This window comes from Coturnix japonica, chromosome 1 (assembly GCF_001577835.2).
Source record: "Coturnix japonica isolate 7356 chromosome 1, Coturnix japonica 2.1, whole genome shotgun sequence".
Lineage (NCBI taxonomy): Eukaryota > Metazoa > Chordata > Aves > Galliformes > Phasianidae > Coturnix > Coturnix japonica.
In genome coordinates, this window is record NC_029516.1 from 85210484 (window position 1) to 85227510 (window position 17027).

General features: G+C 35.9%; 1 long non-coding RNA gene across 1 annotated transcript; it reads right to left on the reverse strand.

Moving 5' to 3' along the window:
* Positions 1-434: 434 nt before the first annotated feature.
* Positions 435-10820, reverse strand: LOC116654246. The gene is made up of 3 exons (XR_004309302.1): positions 10612-10820; positions 7853-7985; positions 435-832 (listed from the first exon to the last, which is right to left on the reverse strand). It is a non-coding gene; the product is annotated as an uncharacterized LOC116654246 (long non-coding RNA).
* Positions 10821-17027: the final 6207 nt, after the last annotated feature.

Below are 17027 nucleotides of genomic sequence, written 5' to 3' on the forward strand. Positions count from 1 at the left end.
TAAGACCACAGCTAACATTCAGAACACTTTTGTCAAAAAGTATGATGCAGACAACCAGACTGGAGAGAAAGCTATTTGTTTTTATATTGCCAGTTCATTCTTACTTAGTGAGAATGATCTCTGTGCTTTTGTGATATGGATAAGGTACTTCCTACTTTGAAGTAATTTGCATTTTTCCATGACTACTACCACAGTGCCTTTTACTCATGCCATATCATTCTAATTAATGCTTTTTTTTTTTAATTAGATATTCATGTGCCTTTTACTTTTTACTGCTAGTTGTAATTTGCAATGGTAGCAGAAACTAAAGCATTCTGAGCAATACATACAAATATTTTATTTATTTATTTATTTATTTATTTTTTGGAGACCCACATATTATTTACAGTATCCATCTTTAGTAACACAAAAATCTTCTATTACCTTTCCTATTATTCTTTTATTTTTCCTCCCCTCTGTTCAGAAATTTTCTTAAAGAACTGTTAGATACCTGACTTGTTCCTTCAGCTGTAAGGTTTTCAGTTTTTCTGATTAAGAGTTTTATCTAAGGGGTGGTGTTACTTCTTCCCAGGAACCAGGCTGGCCCATATGGATACTGCATTACCTGAGACTTTACTCCAGTCTCTCATCTTCCATGATAGCTGGTTGCTTTTCAAGAATTGCCTTTTAAAAACCAAGGAGCAGTCAATCCCGTTGTGCCACAAGTCAAGCTAAGTGAGGTAAAAGGCTGGCCTGGTGAACGGGGAACCAGGAACCAGGTCAGAAAAAGAAATCTTGACCTTCAGGGGCACGATCTGGCTTCACAAGGAGAGTACACAGTGGCAGTTTGTTTCTACAGGGAGAAAAGAAGAAAAGCCAAAGCTTAGTTTGAGTTGATGCTGGCCAGTATGATCTCAGACAGACAACAACGACAACAAAAGGCTTTTTCAAGTTTGTAAATAGAAAGAGGTGATCAAAGGAAAATGCTGGTCTGATACTTGAAAGAAATCTTCACCTAAAAGAGAAGAATGAGGAAAAAGTAAATGCAATTTATTCCATTTTTGCCTCTGTTTTTAATACTTATTAAAAGTTTTTAATACTGTATTAAAACATAATCAGATTATAACAGATCTTATGCTGCCCATTCCTGAGTTGAAGGACCACGAATAAAGGAAAAGTGATTTCTGTGGTCACCAATATTGTAAGGGAACAGCTGTATCAGCTTAACTTCCTGAAGTCTGGGGGTCCAAACATGATTCACTTCAGGCAGCTTCCTGCTTTGCTGGGTGATGGACTGACTCAAAAGTAGAGCTCAAAGAGTTGTAGCAAGCAGAGCTACATCTGCTCAATGGTCATTTACTAGTGGTGTTCCAACTTCTACAGTCTGTTCTGATCAAAATTTTTATTAATTATCCAAATGCAAGAAAGGAGTGCATCTTCACCATGTTTGATGATAGTAAACTGGGAGGTGCTTTTAATTCCCTTGCAGGATGAGAGGCCTTTCAGAGTGGAGCACTGGGCTATCAGCACTGGCATGAAGTTCAACAAAGGAAAATAATGAGCACCTGAGACACAGTAGTTCTGGGTACAGGCAAAGGCTTGGAAACAAATGGATGGAGAGTGACTCCATAGAATGGGCTATAGAAGTGTTGTTGACAGCAGGCTCAGTGTGACAGGCAGTTCAGTGGAAAAAGTGAAATCAGTTTAGCTCCAAATGAAAACTACAGTAGAGGAAAAATTAAGGACAGAGGATCATAGGTAGTTTGTACTTACTTGGCTAAGAGCGAAGATAAATCTTTTTCCTCACCCTGAGGAACAAAAAAACACAGTGGTTGATGTCCCACTCTTTTTTCTTTTTTTTTTATTTTCCTTTGAATTTTACCATTTCTGGGATGTTAAACAGATCTCTTCCTTTTTGCCTGAAGTGTTCTTATATGTTGTAACTTATTAATATGTGAGAGAGTTAAAAGGCTTGTGTTCTATGTAAGTGTGCAGTATTGTGCTATGCAGAATTTCTTAATAGATCTTGGTCTGTTTACAAAATTGATTACAGATTTTAGAGTTTAAAACATTCTATTAACAATTCCTTCTTTTCATAACCCAGGTTTTCATTGTTTTTAGCAATATTGCTACTTTTAGCAAGTTGATTCTATCATCAGTTTTCCATATTTAAAAAGATTCCACAGTCTTCCTTTCTGTTTCTTTTTTTTTTGTTGTTGTTGTTTTATTTTGCACTTCATTCAGTGTACTCTCCATTTATTTTGATGTGGTGTTTTAGAAGGGTCTTCTCTTGGGACACTGATGAATTTCAAAAACCCTGAAATATCTTTGCAGCTGAAAGAAAGCACGATAAATAGAAGTACTTGGTCATTATCAGTTACTGAAAGTTTTAAAACATTATGTATGTATTATTACTTGAACTTTAATTCAAAGGAGACTAATCTCCCTAAGGTGTGTTTCTGCCTTTGCCTCTATGCCAACCAAGGGCTGAAAACAAAAACACAGGTACTCATGTTGAGATTCCTAAAGAGCTTTAAGGGACTTCCTGAAGAGAGGGGGGTGGGGTTTTTAGTTTTTTAAATGTTATTTCATTTGATATATATATATTTAATATATTACTATAAATAAAAAGCTATATTTACAGTAAAATCTATGTTAACAGTAAAATAATGTGGGCGTAAGTTGTATAGGATTGTAGCAGTGGCCCCCAAACTTTCTGCCCACAAAACTCTGTCTATGATATTTTGAGGAGGGAAAAGGCAAGCCAGCTCATGTATGTTTATGACAGTAGTACATGTTTATAATTTATATGTACAGTAAAAAATATGGGTTAAAACAGAAATTTAGAAGGAATGAGATAAAGGTGAAATAAACAATATTTCTTGAAATAAAAATTATTAATTTACAGTCCAAAAATTCTTTTAGCATTCACTTAAAAATACTAATAGTGCAAATAATGTCATTGAATATGTGTGCTTTGTTACTTTTAAAGTCATGTTTTAATACACAATCTGAAGGTCTCAATCTAATCTGTTTATTTTGATACTTGGTTTTAACATTCATCTCAACTGAAAATTTTATTTCACAAAAATGTGTAGACACAAATGAAAGGAATGCTTCATTTGCAGTGTTTAAACAATCATGTAATATTTTAGGAGGCATACATTGTTTTACCTAAATCACGTAATTATGAAAACAATCCCAAACGTCCAATTAAAAAATGTCACCATAACATGGGTTTAATTGGGAGGCAAATGCTCTCTCCCTGCTTGCTTTATCACATTTACCTTGAAGAAATGCATTGTCTGTTTATTTTTTATATATATAATTTTGTATCTGCCATGTAAGAAACTAGAGATGGTGGTCTGACATCAGATAAGAGGTCAACAAATTGGAACACTTTTATTTTGTAAAAGGAAAAATATCTTTAATTTTGACAACCATTTTAAGCACTTTGCTATGAGGTAACCTGCAAAACAATGTACTGCAAAACATTTTCTTTGTCTCTTCCTATCTCATTGGAAATATTGTGAAGATTATACTATTTAAGTGTTTTATTTGGATAGGTTTTATCACATCAGTGAAATTCAATAGCATTTCGTGCACTCCTCACTTGAATTTCTTTGCTGCATCAGCTTGCCCATGAATGATGCTACAAATCTATTTCAACTTTGTTCTGGTCAAACCCCAGCACCACACAACCACTCAATCACTATCTCCAGGTAGAATGTGTGAGTGAATTGGAAAGTAAAGTATGAGAACTTGTGGGTTGAGACAGTTTATCACATAAAGCAACAGCATTATTCATATGAACAAAGCAAAACAAGGAACTCATTTGCTACTTCCCATCAACAGGAACACGCTCAGCCACTTTTGAGAAAACAGGGCTTATTGTGTGTAGCAGACTGCTGGGAAAGCAAATGCTATCAGTCTAAAAATTCCTGCCCACCTCCTCCCTTTTTCAGCATGACACCATATAGTATACGGCATCCTGGCTGTGTCTCCCCCATCTCCCAGTGCACCCACAGCTCCTGCTGGCAGTGCAGCATGAGAAGCAGGAAACAATGCCAGTGTGTTGTCACAACTGTTCTCATAAAAAACAAACAAACAAAGAAACAAAAATCCAGAACACAGTAACATATCAGCTTCAACCAAGAAATCTGTTCAAGGTATTGAATGGTATTCTCCATTTAGCATGGAGAATATGTCTTTTCCAGTACATCTTTCTTTTAGTGGCTCATGCAGCATTTGATCTACATGTAATACAATATTGGAACAGAACCTAGCAAATACCATAAACTGAGAAATGTTAGAAACATCTTCACTTTTAGCCAACTGTGCAGCAAACCTCTCACATTGCATAATTTGCTGTGACATTCTTTTTTTTTTCAAACCTGCAACAAGTCTTTCTTTCTATGCATCTTCCAACATTATTTGCTGATAGAAAAAATACATCCTAGTTTGTATTAGTATTGTTTTCATTGCATCATTTCAGACAAGTCTACAATGATAAGAGGAACAAGTGTTTACTAATGATATGTGGATTTTTGTCTTTCACTGCAAAGTAAGAAATGTCAAAAGAGGCTTCTAGATGTTTATTATTTGGTTTAATTCTGTTCTTATTTTTCAAAATTAAATATAAGTATATATAGTTTTTCTTAGCACTCAGTGAAGCTCTTTGTGAAACCCCAGGGTATACAAAGCCCTTTCTGAGGACCACTGTCCTATAGTGGGGATGTATTTTAGTTACCCTTTTTCCTAGTACAAGTTCAAAATTGGAAAGTATATTGGATCCTGTGGTGACAAAAAGGGTGAAGTGTTTACTATATTGTCAAGACTGAATGTTCAAAAGCCATACATCAAGTGCCAGAATAGCAGGAGATTTTAAAATAACAGCAAAGAGCCTAGCACTACTTTTTCTTTTGTCTCTGCTTTTAAGCTTTAAGACCAACCTTCAGTCACATATTTCTAAGCTTTTCCTGTAACTATGAGAATTAGAAACAAAAGAAAAAAAAAAAAAGTGGTTATTTTTGTTCTGAACTTGCTGTGAGTTGTGGTTTGGCAGACCCCATGCCTGCACATAATCCCACCAGTAGTTTCAGTCTGAAAGAGTAGATGTGAGCGTGGCACTCTGCCTGAAACATCCACCTGCCTTCTACATTGATAGCCTGTAGACAGCCCACAGGCAGCATGCATGTGGTTTGTTTGGGAGTGCCTCATTGCATATTAAGCTGCCTTGTGTCACAAGGGTCTGTAAGGGTTCATCCCGCAGCGCCAGTTCTGCTTACCAAAAGTGGCCCACTGAGCGCTCGCATTCCACACTGTAAAGCACTCTCCAGCCATGCCTGAAGTTACATTTACAGGTACAGTATCTTAAGGACAATGGGTCTTGTTTTAAAAGCATCTTCAAAAGGATGCATATGCTCAATGTAGGTAAAGAGTTGCTTACAGGAAGTCAGTGCAGAATTTTGGATGTAAAAATAATTCAAATCTGATTGTAAAATGGATACCAAGAAGTTTACTGGCAGAAAAAAGAACCATAAGAAAGTATTCAGTATGCACATTGAGCATGGTATGTAGTTCTTTTCATTCCTTGCAGGTCATCTAAAAGTACCAAAATATTAACTGCAAAAATTTTTATAAGCTTGAATGCATAGACATAAGATTTAGATTGGGATGTTTTAAAATCATTGACCTACATCTGCATTATTACTATTATTGTATTAAAAAAAAAATAAAAATAAAGTTGAACTAGAAATTAGTAGTTAGCAAATTACTGGTGTATTGGGAATTCCAGTAGTTTGCCTGCAGACTATTGTGATCCAGAGTTATGGAAAAAAACAGATAAAACATAGTGGAGCAAATCCAGTAAGGCCTCAGCAACTTTCTTATGTTCCAGAGAGACAAATTGCTGAGACTCCTCAACTGAGCCTTCTCCAGCCTGAAATCTTTTCAAGGTAAGTAAAAAGCTGATTGGAAAAAAAATAAATGTTGAGGGAGCCAGGCTCTTATGGCAGATGTCAAGTGATAAGGATTGTTAAAATATGAAATTCTATCTGAAAATAAAGAGGGGGAAAAAATGCAATAGTGTTTTTTTGTGTTTTTTTTTTTTTTTTAAATCTGAGCACGATTCCTAAAGAGGCTTTGGCATTCTCAGTCTTGGAGGTATTTAGAGCTCAAGTGAGCATTGCGCTGGACAACCTGCTCTAACTGACCTTGCTTGGGCAAAATGTTACACTAGATGTTTTCAAGAAAATAGAATGAGTTGGGTTGAAAGTGGTCTTAAAGATCACCTAGTTCCATTCCCAAAGCCACAGGTAATGATGCCATCCTCTGTACCAGACCAGGTTGCCTGAAGCCCCATTCAAACTGGCCTTTAATGCCTCCAAAGTGGGTTACCCACAGTTTCTCTGCGCAGCCTGTGCCTCACCACACTCTGAGGCAAGAATTTCTTCCTAACACCTAACTTGAGTCTTTCCTCTTTTACTTTAAAAGCATTCCCCCCTGTCCTATCGCTATTTGACAAAGTATTAGTATGGTCAGATTCCAGAATGTTTCACTATTTTATGGCAAGGTATATTCAGAAGTTGAAAAATACCCTTTTTCCTTACACACTTCCAGAGCTTGTTTCTCCATGGGCTGTATCATTGCAGCTACTAGGCACCTTTCAGAACCAGAAATGTGCTGTGGGCTCATCAGCTACAGAGCTCCCCTCCAAGCTTAATCATTTTGTGATTCTGAAAAATTTATGTTTTCTGACATAGCTGAAGTTTTAGAAGGCTACCACTTATTAAAATGTTACATGTTTAAACCAAACTTCCTTCCATCCTACCCTTCAAGAATTGCATTGAATTCACTAGGAGCAATAACTGTAGTATTTGCATGCTGCTATTTTCCTGGCTCCGTTATCAAAGATCACCATTTGCAATACAGTTTCTACTAATTATTTGTTATTTGCCACTACCTGCTCTTTAAAACAGTAGGCTTACCACACTGAAGTCCTCCTACTGCACCAAATTAAGGTGAATGAGTCCTTAAGAAGTAAGAATGTGAATGATAAATGGAGAATAAAATCTATAAAAACTTGAGAAAAAAAGTGGGAAGGAAGAAGCACTGCAATGTATATAAATAATAGAAGGAGGAAAAAAAACTGAACAAAGCATATAGCCATAGAAATTGATGAAGGGGAAACATAATATTAATGAAAGACTTAAAAATATAAGTAGAGTTGAAGTTAAAAATAAGGTGAAAATAAAATCCTCCAGAACTGTAAACTTAGAAGGAACTTCTTATTTGAACACAGAAAAGGTGCTTCAAACATAAGGAGCCAAAAAAGTATGTGCGGTAATGATAGCGGGCTGAGGTACACATGCCTCTCATGACTTGATACAACACTTCCACTGCATGAAGCTGGCCTCATTATGTTCAGAATAAAAACAGTCTGGAGGTAAGTCAGAAAAATAGATATATATGCTCATTGATTTCTTTAGTTATGTCAACAGAAAAAAAAATAATTAAAGTTTGAACAAGTTTACCCTTTGTGTATGGTAAGTAACATACTCATCTGTTGAAATACAATGCAGAACTACTACAACATCTGAACACTGTCAAAACGTTGAAATGTAGCCAAAGAGCTTCTTTGCAGCTCCTGAGCAGCCTGTTAGCAATTAATCTTTTCAAGGTACGGAGGTAAAGATAAAGGCTGAGCTTTATTTTAGAACAAAGCAAAACTTTCTCACACTCTAAATAGAAGATTTTTTATAAGAGATTTTACTTTAGATTAAAAAACGCATTCATGGGAAACTTTCAAGTCAGTACATGAGAATTTGCCACATGGGCGAGCTCATGAGAATCATTTGCAAATATATCTCACCTAATATTTAATGCATGCTTTCAGAACCCTCTTGCTCTGCCAGTCACTTTATCTCCTCACTTTCGCTTCTTCTTCCTCAGGCATTTTTGTTGCTAGTGCAACCTTCAGGGATTTATCCTGTTCCAAGTTTCAACTGCAAACATATGCCAAAACAAGTAAGTAAGCAGTGTTTTCCAACTCAGCCCTGCTAGCAGCTTTATGAAAGGTTAGTGAAGCTTTCTGCCGCACATGGAAAGCACTGAACCCAGCCATGTCGACCAGATGCTTCGAAAGGGAAAGCACTTCTAAAATGAACTGTAATTTGAGGAAGCCTGGGATTGAACTAAAACCAAACATGAACTGAATTGTCAATACAACATGGTATTGTTAGTCACTTTTAATTTGGTATCAACTATACTTGTATCTTACCTATTTAACCAGAAATTAATTGTTGGGAAAACAAGTTTTACTGGCTAAACTATAGGTTCAGCATTCCTATGTTTGATATACATATTCATAAATTTATACATGTAAAAAGAAATAAAATACCCAGCAACAACATAGTTCTTCTGGATGCACATATCAGAAAGATCTGAAGTAATAACTGCTATTTTCATAGACTTTAATGGTCCTTTGAGATGGAAGGACTGGGACATGAATCAGTGGCTTGAGAAATTGGCATTGTTCTTTGAGATAAAACTGCATGGCTTAACAGATCCCCTTGTAAACTACTGCTCATTTCTTGTTGCTAGATTGTGAAAAACATAACCATATTTGATTGTATGTTAGGCATTCACCTAAGCTTTCCTTATTTGTATGTTTTATTCCTGTTGTAATTTAATATGAAAGCTGTGATTTGTTCAGAGGAAGGAATGTGCAGATTCATCAACCACAGCTGATGATAACTCATCATACTAGGGAACCCAGCTTCTCCTGTGAAATGACATAACTAATGACTCCATTTTGAGTTGCAAACTGACCTTTCTTCAGGTGAATAGGAAGAAGGGAATTACAGAATACAAGATGATCACACACAAACCTGCAAAGAAATGTAAGTCTATTTAGACTATAACTACATATCTAAAGTAATGAGAATATTTTGGGATTTTTTTGTTGTTTTGGTTTTGAGAATGATACTTTGTTGAAGGCCTACCCAAAATTAGTCATTTTCAGTGAAAGAACATTCATATTCTGAAGTCTAAGACTGAAAAAACATGAAAAATAATGTTTTTTGTTTTTTTGTTTTTATCCTGAAGATATGGCCTTTAATTGTATATCTTCTAAGTTTATATGTGGGCAGGTGTGTGTTTGACTATATGAGTTACGCACCACAGTACATTTTATATATGAATGAATGGCTAGGAAAATACTGAGAAGGGGTACTGTAACACTTCATTTATTAAGAAGGAAGAAACAATGTAGCTATTATTCTAGCATAAGGAAACCAGAGTAGAGAAAAACACAAAGTTTTTGAATAAATAATAGAAAAACAACACAAAAAACAAATGTTTGTAGATAGAAAATTTTCTTTAAACTTAACTTTAAACTTAACATGGAGAGCAACAGCAGATCACAACAACCCTTGTCAACCATGGAAATACAAGATATATTCACATCACAGGTTCATGTACCATCAGTCCATGTTATTATAATAATACCTAAAAGCAGAAAATGCAATGTTCTTCTCCCCTCAGAATACTCTTTCCTATGCCTGCCTGTCTTACGACTTAGTTCCATACTAAGTGTGTTATAACAGAAGTCATGATCTAGGGTCCTCTAGAAATAGAAACATTTTCATTGTCAGTTAGGAGTTATATGAGATCACTAGAGAATTTTACTGGATATGTTTTATGGAGGGAGCAAGATTTAAAGTGGAGAACCCAGTGCAGAGGGTAGATGAGATAGAAAGGATTGTGAAAGACCTTGATTACATCACCACTGACAGGGCTTCCTTTCCCCCAACCTTTCCTTCTGAAATATGAAGGATGCAATCAAGATAAAGAAGCAAAACTAATTTACTATAAACAATAAGACAATATAAGGCAGTGTGATATGAAAAGAAGTTACAGGTAGTCAAACAAATGGGAGAGAGAGAAATTCTGACCCTGCTGCATGTTGTGCCACTGAAAATGGAGAGTCTTCTCCCCCATCCCTGTGCTCTTCTACCTTTTTTACCTGGAACTGGAAAATACATGAAGAGCACTGGAGACATCTGGGGACTGTAATTTATCTCTTCCCAGTATATCTTCTTAGAGAGACAGTGCTCATATAAGCTGACACTGCCAGGGGCTGACTAAGAAAATGCAGCTTTCCAGCACTGCATTCTTTCACTAAGACAGCCTGCTGCATGATGTCATGATATGGAATACTGATAAAATCAGAATAAAAGGACATCTCAATTCAGAAACTTGTGAACAGGAAAAGAAACAAACAAACATCTAAGAAGAAAAATGTATATTTTCCTGATGAGAATCCAAATTATTGCAAATGATTACAGCAAGGCAAGCTACAGAACTGCAAACAAAACAGAAGCATGAGTGAATTGCATACACAACATTCTGAAGAACAAATTATGTCTCCAGTATAGATTAAAACAATTTGATGCATGATTTATTAGTGCTGTCATCTAGATAGCCTACTGTAAATCAGAGCCTAGGTGAAATGAGTTGTTCAGCTAGAACAGCATCTAACAGTCCTTTTGTGTAGTTGGAATAATACAAGTATATAGCTGTAATTACAGAATAAATAGATAGACAGAGGGTATCTAAGGAAAGACTCACCAGTGCTGAGGCTTTCAGTCAAGATGAATACTCTCCAATGTTGAGGCTCACCACAAAAAAACTCTACAAAGGAACAATCTCCAGAAAGAGATACTACCTTAGTGGTGGTCAGCCCTTAAATGGGATCTAGGGAGAGGTGGAGTCCAGCTCCACCCCTTTCGGGAGCTGACTTGTTGCTTGCCTCAGATGGTTAATCAGAGGTTTGGGCTGTAATCAACAGTTTCCTTTACACCTTTACAGTAGAAATCAATTAATATGGCAAAAAATCATATGTTGGGCAGAAAAGGAAAAAAAGAAGTTATCCTGAGAAAGATCTGTGTACTTCATAATCTGCTGATTAACTGACTGCAGATAAGCAGATCACTAGACACTTTCAAAATGGTGATGGTTTACTTCAACCCAACATTCAAACATGGTTGGTTTATCAGGCATGCCTTCTAGCAGGCCAAGATGTTGTCTTCAGAAAAGATATTCTGCTTTAAATTATTTATAATTAATTTCTACTATAAAATAAAAATTTAATTATACATAGAGTTCAGAAATATTGTGTAACTGAAACAGAGACCTTCAAGCTGCCTTGAAGCACAAACGAATACAGTTTGTTATTATGCATCATCATTTTTATCAGAAAGAAATCAATTCTCTAAAGATTACATACAGAATTGGATTTCAGTCTGTATATCACACATAAAATTAATTTTGTTAGGATCACTCCATTCCTAATGCATATTTATCAATAGCACTGCCCCTATCCTGGCCTAGAATTAGACAAGACTGGCAGCCTCACCACTCTACAGAGTCCCAGCAGTGGTATAGCATAGGTATTGTAGTATGTCAGTGCTGAAATAAAGTTGGCACTGATATTAAGGTAAATTTTAAAATAACTGTTATGCTAATACTCTTATGCTGTAAAAATTGTATTAAACTTACACTAAACTTTTTAAAGAGCTAATAACTATGAAAAAATAATAAGAGTATGTATATAAAAATGTGAAAGATCCACTTTGATTTCTTAATGTTCTCCTTTACTTGCCAGCACTGCAACAGTACACTCATACAAAATTAATTTTATTATATAAGGGATGTGCATAAAAGACTTTGGCATTCTAGACTGTCCAACTGCCCTTTTCTGAGTGCTCAAGTCCAGGAAGAAAGGTTTTATTCAAGATAAAAAAGGAAAACTCCTGACCTAAAACATGAGTTAGTATCTAACTCTTCTCTTTATTATTTATAAATTCCTTGGGAAGGTGATTATATATATATGTGTGTGTGGGTTTTTTGTTTGTTTGTTTGTTTGTTTGTTTTGTTGTTGTTGTTGTTGTTGTTGTATTTGTTTGCTTGTTGGTTTTGGTTTTAATCCTTCCTCCCCTAGTTTACTTATTGCATTTTATGTCTGAAAGCTATTGAGGTAGTCAGTATTGGAATAGTAAAGAGTGATATATTTACCATCAATAGTATTAAATATAGCAGAGTAGTCTATCTGGAGAAAAGATACTATCAAATGATACATGGTCCTGCAGCCACTTATGTCAGCTCCATGCTGGGTACAAAATGGAAGTAAAACTTGTGGCTTTTATGGATTCTTTTCTCCCATCCTTAGTTAAGAGAGCCAATCACATCCACATTTCTCCAGATAGGCTCTGACATATGTACTCTGACATATGTAATGCTATTGATGGTTAACATACCATTCTTTACTCTATCAGGCTTATTTCCAAGTCAAAATGAGGTAAAACATATTGCACTGTGGACTATATTCCTGACCACACTGTCAATGCAGAAAATGTCAGTACAGATAATGTCAGTGCAGAAATCTTGTCGGGACTATAAAAATCAAATCTTATCAAAATTACCAAGACAATTTAAGATTCAGCTTTTGTTCATTTCTGGATCCATGGGAGAATGACATGGCACCTGGCACCAGAGCATTCCTCCAGACCCCCTGCCAGGGCACAACATGGCTGGAGGTGGCCTGTCCAGGTCTGGAGGGTCATGGGACCTGTCAAGGCTACCTGGTGACTTCCATCCCCAAAAAAGTCTAATCTGTCAGCCTACAACAAGGTGAACCAGGATGAGAAGGGAACACTGCCTGGCCATCCCCAGACTGCCAGTGGTCCAGGTCAGGCCAGAAAGGCTGTTCTCAGATCGGGGTGGGGGTGGAATGGTGCCCAGCTCAGCAGAATCTGGGACCAGGCAGAGGACAATGGCCAGGTTGAAAGGCAGCCCCAGGGAACAGAAATTAGTCCTTGTTTCTCACAGCCCTTCCCACAGGAATTTTTCTCATCTCTTCCTCTTCTATATGGATTTGAGCTGGTTAGGCCAGCACAAGACAGGCTTCTGATAAATATAAGGAAAGAGTATTGGGCTGAGATTGTGGCAAGTGTTTTAGTTGTTTACTTCCAACCCACATATCTACTTGCCTCTGAATTAAAAATGTGGTTATCAGTTTGGAAGCTAGTGTCTGAAAAGCTCTGAGAATCTGAATTTTAGTTCTGGCAACAAATAATACCTCCTATATTTCAAAATTGGTTATAACCTAAGGAATAAATTAGTTTTTCAGTCCTCCTGATGATATGTACTTTTCTGAAAGTTTTTTTATTTCTATCACTTGTTTGTTGAATATTCTTCTCCTGTGCAGAATCTGCTGGCTTTAAAAGGATTTTTATGTAGGGATATGCAGTTTCCTACTTTCTAAATATCTTCTCATTGGTTTCTCTCTTTACAGTTTACCTTTGAATGTGGGCTTCTGTAGATTGACTGGATGTTGAAAAAATGACTTCCTATCAATATAGCAACATTTTTCTGAAAAGGAACAGTTTGTTTTGCTTCACAGAAAATATAAAGCTTTCTTACAGTAAATGAAATTGGCAATCATGTATTACTGACCTTCAGAGAGTACCTGGGAACTGTGAAAGAAATGAACTTGTTTAATTATGATCTTTTGATGCCCTTATATTGTCTCTTTTGAGTCTGAGTTTGTTTTTTAATACAGTAAAGCATTACTACAGACAAAATGAATATCAGGAGTGGTGCATTTCAGCAGTGGTGGCAGACACAGTGGGTCACCTCCACTAGTGCGAATTTTTACAAGCATGGCACACAGGTTCTTATTCATCACATGAAAATGCATAGCAAATGGTAACTATGCTGAAAAATAGTGTTATTGTGCTCTTTGTTGTAGTTTCCATGAAAATAAATGGGAGACATTACTTTCCAAGTGACCTACATAAATAGGGACATAACTTTTGGAGCAACCTATATAAATAGATCTAACCTGTATTTTCACTGTGTTAAAGTAGATGAAGAAGCTGATGCTGAGTGACAATAGGGCTGTACATTAGCCCTGCTCCCAGGTTAGTGTGTTAGACTTTGACAGTCTGAAGCACTTATTTTATAACGTCTGTTTCTGAGGTATCTTTTGCTTTTAATTATGAGTCTGTTACATCTGTGTCATGTAACTCTGATACCTTATAAAAATCACAGGGTTAAGTCAGGACTTCTTGCCCGTTTCCATGCAATTCCCATACACTAAGTATGGGAATTGGCTATTTTATTTAGTGTTTGCTATTCCCAACAGAACATATGTGAATTATGAAAACATTTTTTGCACTGCTTTACCTATGAAAGCAGGAAAAAATATATTTACATTTCTAATGCAAAAAATATCCCAAGCTTTACCATTCTTATTAGAAACTCTTGTAAGAGTGCATCTTGGATAATAGCTACATTAAAAAATAAAAAAGTCCAAGTTCATATACTTTTATGCACCCACCTTATGACAGAGTTTACTTTTTTTTTTAATTTATTTACATGTATCCCATTCTTCTTTCTGTGATAAAATTTTTATGACCAATAAATTATAAATCACATTTATGTATAATTTATTGTTATAAATGCATATTTTATCCTTTAGGTTTTTAAACAGGAACTCTTTCAGCTTTGTTCCTTTAAGATCTCAATAGTTTTAAAAATTCATTAATAAAGCATGCTTCAAATTGCATTTACATTTTTATAGCGTGTCCTGTAACACACAGTATAGATTTTGCTTTCTATCTGTATGCTTTAAGGTCAGTATGGTTGTCTTAAGAATAAGCTTTACAGATGACTCTGGGACTTCATAACTGTCATGGTTTTGTAATTTTGTAATTTTGCTATCAGTATTCCACATCATAACATCATGTAAAGCATGGATGATTTTGCCGAATGTGCTCTTCACAGAAGACTACATATCCTAGAGAACATCACAGTCAAGGATAAGTCATGAGACCAGGACACTATATAATCTCGTTCCCAGGCTGGAGCTCTCTCTCTTGAACTTCTCGGGAAGTGAGAAGCATTCCAGCCATGTCGCCTAGAGTTCACAGTAGGCCTCTCGGTTTTCGGGGACTCTCTCTCTCTGTTTCATTCTATTAGCCTCAATTATATTATGTTATATTGTGTTAACTTGTATTCCGATATCATATTTAGTAAAATAAGTTTTCGTCCTTAGATTGCTGCTGTTTTTACCCAATTCCCCTTTTTTTCTCTTCCTTTCCAGGCCCGGGGGGCCCTACGGAGTGGCTCCCCCCTGTCGCGGGCATAGGTAAATCTAGGTAACCCGTGACAGTAACCATACTCTTTCATTATTTCTCAGTACCCTGGACACCTCCCTTCCTCTTTGTCTAGTAAACTATGACTGTTTGCAGATAGGTGCACATATGCATCTATGCTGCTATCAAATATCACCCATAATGATTTCTGTACAAGAGCTAGGTAGTACATAGTTATTTTAAAACAATAAAGTTAAAATTCTACCACAGAATAATTCAGAGTAGTTCTGAAGATGGATTAGTTAATCAAGGAATTTTCTTTAATTCATTGCTAAAACATTGCATTAGGTTTTCAGTTCTTATAAAATGAAGGATGTTTTATTCAAAGCTATTTGGATTTACACATGTTTTAGATTAGAATTTGATTATGTTATCTTTCATCTCTCAAACATCTCTGACAGCAGAACGCAGGTAGCCTATTGCAATTAACCTGTGTGGGGGAAAATACCATATAACATTTTCTAAAATCCTACAGATTCTAGGTTGGCACCAATTCCTTTCTGTTTTCCTAAAAGCACAGTGTTGTCCAAGTTACCCTGAAATTCAGCTGTGGCTTTTTCGTAGGACTGAAGTTTCTTCTTCATGAAATATAAAAAGTAATTTTCTTCAGGTTTCCTTGTTTCCAAAATTTTAATAGAGAATATATTCTGCAGATCATTATGAGTTATGTAAAACTCTGCTAATAATGTGGAGAGGTGGACAATCTCCAATCTTTGCATATTTTTGCTAATATTCTACAAAGGCAATTACACTATTCCCTCTAACAAATTCCTGTTGAACAATACTGACAATAGGTTTTTAGGAAGGGAAACAAAAATAGAGGGCATAAGAATGAATGGTCCATATTGCCTGTACAGAATAATTTTTTGATCATTTAACTCAAATGCAAAAAAAAAAAAAAAAAAAAAAAAATCACAGATATTTATATTGGCAGAGATGTTGTAATTTATTAATAATATAGAATGTGTTATTCTGTCTTTCCAGAGGGAACGTAAAAACACACCTTGAAAGCTTTTTTCTTTCCTATAGGAAAGATCACCATATTTTCATTTAACCATTGTTAACATAATCCATGTTTTCTCATATTTGTTAGCTGAAGCAGCAAATGACTAACACCATCCATTTTGATGAGTCACTGCATAATATGTGAACTGGCAAATGTGAAAACATTCCCAGAACTAAAATTACAATTTGCTTTCTCAGAGGACAAGTACTCTGTGACTAATTAGTATTGTGGATACTGACCCTCTTCCCTCACAACTCCTTATGGCTCATGCAAACTTTATTCACATCTTTGAAATACCTTCTAATCAGCCTAAAGTATTTGGCACACTTTTTCAGTCTGCATGCACAGGAAGAATTCAAAACAAGCTCTGACTGAAATCCCATAGCTGTGTAACTAAGCTCATATGTTGCAAGTTTTCTGAGATAATAATAATAATAATAATAATAATAATAATAATAATAAATGGAACAGTAAAGAACAGTGAACAGCAAGGCTGAACTGGTGTGTCATTTCATGCAGTAAATAGGCAAAAATACTTGACAACTTCTAAGGTTCAAAGCTTGGCAGCAATATTAGGCTTGACAACTGAGCATTAGGCTCTGTTTCCTCCCCTGCTCTTGTTCAGAAAGCAACCACTTTCTTCATGCCCTGGTGCTGCGCTGCCTTAGGAGTTCATTGCAGTTTGTTTCTTTTTTCATTCTTCTCATTCCTTCTTTGGTAAGAAAGAAGAAGTCCTTCCTCACTTCTCCTAACTTGTCTTTTCCTCACAGCTGGTGAAGACAAAGCAGAAAAGTTCAATGCAGAATGCAGGCTTTGAAAAT